Source organism: Thamnophis sirtalis, unplaced genomic scaffold (genome assembly GCF_051295495.1).
Source record: "Thamnophis sirtalis isolate CommonGarterSnake01/CBP01778 unplaced genomic scaffold, rThaSir2_p1.2 scaffold_2, whole genome shotgun sequence".
NCBI lineage: Eukaryota > Metazoa > Chordata > Lepidosauria > Squamata > Natricidae > Thamnophis > Thamnophis sirtalis.
Genome location: NW_028261382.1, coordinates 112,148,003 through 112,151,160, shown reverse-complemented (window position 1 = coordinate 112,151,160; position 3,158 = coordinate 112,148,003).

Here is a 3,158-nt window from a genome sequence, read left to right as displayed (position 1 = left end):
CAAAATGAGTAAAATAAAAGAAAGAGAATTTAGACATAAAGTTAGGTAGAACGTCTTGGTGGGTTGACCTGGTATGTAATAGAAGTGGTGCTTTGGACAGTAGTGATGCCAGCATCCTGGACATTTAAACATAGCTTGTTTGAGATGTTTAAGTAGATTCCTGTACATATTCACGAGTCCTACACAGACATTCAACGATTCTATGAATACATGAATTTTAAATAGTGCTAGTCCTTCGCTCCAGATTTTTCTAACTGAATAGATGGGGCTGTACCTGTATCAACTTCTGCCAACCTAGCAGTTTGAAAGCATCAAAATGTGAATAAATTAATGGGTACCACTTTGGTGGGAAGGTCACAGTGCTCTATGCACTTCAGGGTAGTCATGCTGGCCACATGACCACAGAAGTCTCTTCGGACAATGCTGGCTCCCTCGGCTAAGAAATGGAGATGGCAACCTCCCCCTAGAGTTGGACCTGACTGGATAGGGCAGGGGTCAGCAACCTGCGGCTCTGGAGCCGCATGTGACAGTTTCATCCCTCTGCTGCGGCTCCCTGTTGCTCAAAATATGCGTCACAACTGCCAATGTGTGACGCTCACTGGCACATGACTTATTCAGCTTTCCAACCCCTAGTAGGCCAACCATGGTTCAACCCAAGAATGTTTAATTCAACTACATATATTAGTTTTGTGGCCCCTCAGGAAATAGTCAGGCAATGGAAGGGTTTTGTGGCTCTCGGTGTTTTTTTCTTCCCGCCCCTCAGGAAATAGTCAGGCAATGGAAGGGTTTTGCGGCTCTCGGTGTTTTTTCCCCCCTGTGAGAAATGGGTCCAAATGGCTCTTTGAGTATTTAAGGTTGCCGACCCCTGGGATAGGGGAACTCTTTATCTTTAAAGATATCCAGTGACCTGTGGTGAGGTTTATGGCTGGTGAGGCACTGGCACAGTGGTGGATTTCAATTTTTTTTAGACTTGTGGACTTCAACTCCCAGAATTCCACAGCCAGGCATGCTCAGTTCCGATTTAAAGCGACAGCATTTGTTTTTCTCCTTTGTGAAAAAGTTTCCTTCATTCTTTTTCTTCTCCCTCCCCCTCCTTCCCCCCTCTTTCCCTCTCTCACTCACTCTCTCTCAAATGAACACAAACACAGAAGTTGGATTGGAGTCGATCCGAGCCTTTGATTACAGGCGGAGCCACATTGCCTTTTCAAACTTGTAATCAGTGAAGCTGGGCTTATATAGTTTTATCCAGCTCTGTGTGTGTGTGTGTGTGTGTGCGTGTGTGTGCGTGTGTGTGTGTGTTTGTGTGTGTGTTTGAAAAGGCAACGTGACACTGCCTGCAATCAAACTACACTTGGGGAGGGATCTACACTTGAGGATGAAGTTTGAATTCCTCCCCCTTCCTCCGACCCACACGTACCTTTTCCAGCTGTTTCAGAGAAGATTTCAACTCTGCCCTGGCCTGTCATCATGAAAAGAAAAAAAAATGTAAAAGGAAAAAGGCAAGAGCTGAGGTCAGGCTGAGCTAGTTGCTGCCAGAGTCACCGTGGATGACACTGCTTAACTGTTTAAAAAAGCCTCTAAAAAGCGCCCTCTACAGGAGGAGACAGGAGAATGATGTGCCTCACCTACGTCAGGAATTTTTAGGCTTTTAACCCTTGCTTAACTCTGCTCGAGTGATCATAAAACGCCTAAAGCCAGACTAGATGAGGCACGTCGTTCTCCTGCCTCCTCCTGTAGAGGGCGCTTTTTAGAGGCTTTTTTAAACAGTTAAGCACTAAGCAGAGTCATCCACGGTGACTCTGGCAGCAACTAGCTCAGCCTGACCTCAGCTCTTGCCTTTTTCCTTTTACATTTTTTTTTCTTTTCATGATGACATTGGTGAGACTCTGCCTCCCCTGCCTGCATGTCCCTTCCTATATCAGAAGCTTTATGAGAAGCTAAAGAATTCTCAGATAGGATTGGCTGATTCATTTACTTATCAGGGTTGATTTACTAAATTCTTGCCTTGAGCAAAGCTTGGATTAGTTGCCTTAAAACAGATCTTTCCACTCTTCTATTCTATGAACTTCATATTTCAGGATAGATCAATGAATCATTGAAAGTTGAGGTGGGTCACAAATCATGAGTTGACCTCTGACCATACACGAATAAAGCCAATGGCACAATTTCTAAGCTGTTTTGAGATGGGAAACAAGTGGAAATAATAGCGCGGTAGTAAAATGGACACATCACTCTTTAGAAACTCAATTTTCAATTTTTTTTTTTAAAAAGAAATTAACCTCCACGTATATCTGTGACATGACCCTATGGCCCTCGACTTCTCCAGACACGTTAAATGTGTCCCTTGGCTACAAAAAAACACTGTCTACTTGTTCTTAAATTGCTGACTCCCAGACCTGTGCTATGCTATCTCTTCATGGGTCAAGTGTTCATTTTAAAACCAATTATTATTATTATTATTTTACAACTGTAATACTTGTAATACAATGCAACTTGAAAAAAAACAACAATATTCAGTTCCTCTAAATTGGTTAGGTATTTATGAACTGTCTAAATATTATATTATATGAACTTAAGCAGAGGAAAAAAGATATTGGCTAATTGGCTATCTTGGCCATTTAAATCAGAGACAGAGTATCATTTATGGTGGTCCAACGCCCGGTTCATTTCATAAATTCAGATCTATGTATCTCCAGATTCCTGGGTTTTTTTTGGAATGTAAGTCCAAACAATAATAAATTTAAAGAAGTACAAGGTGGTGCAGTGGTTAGAGTGCAGAACTGCAGGCTGCTTCTGCTGACTGCCGGCTGCCTGCAATTCAGCAGTTCAATTCTCACCAGCTCAAGCTTGACTCAGCCTTCCATCCTTCCAAGATCGGTAAAATGAGCACCCAGATTGTTGGAGGCAAGATGCTGACTCTGTAAACTGCTTAGAGAGGGCTGCAAAAGCACTATGAAGCAGTATATAAGTCTAAGTGCTATTGCTAATGCTATATTTGTGTATCTGTGACATTTTTGCTGGCTTCTCTCGACCATGGTTAAGTCAAAACTCTTGTACCAACTGAACTTTCTTTAAAAATACACAGGCACGTTGTATGTTCGCTTTTTAAAAAAAAATTTACAAAGAGTATTTCTTGGGGATTTCTTGCTATCTTCTTC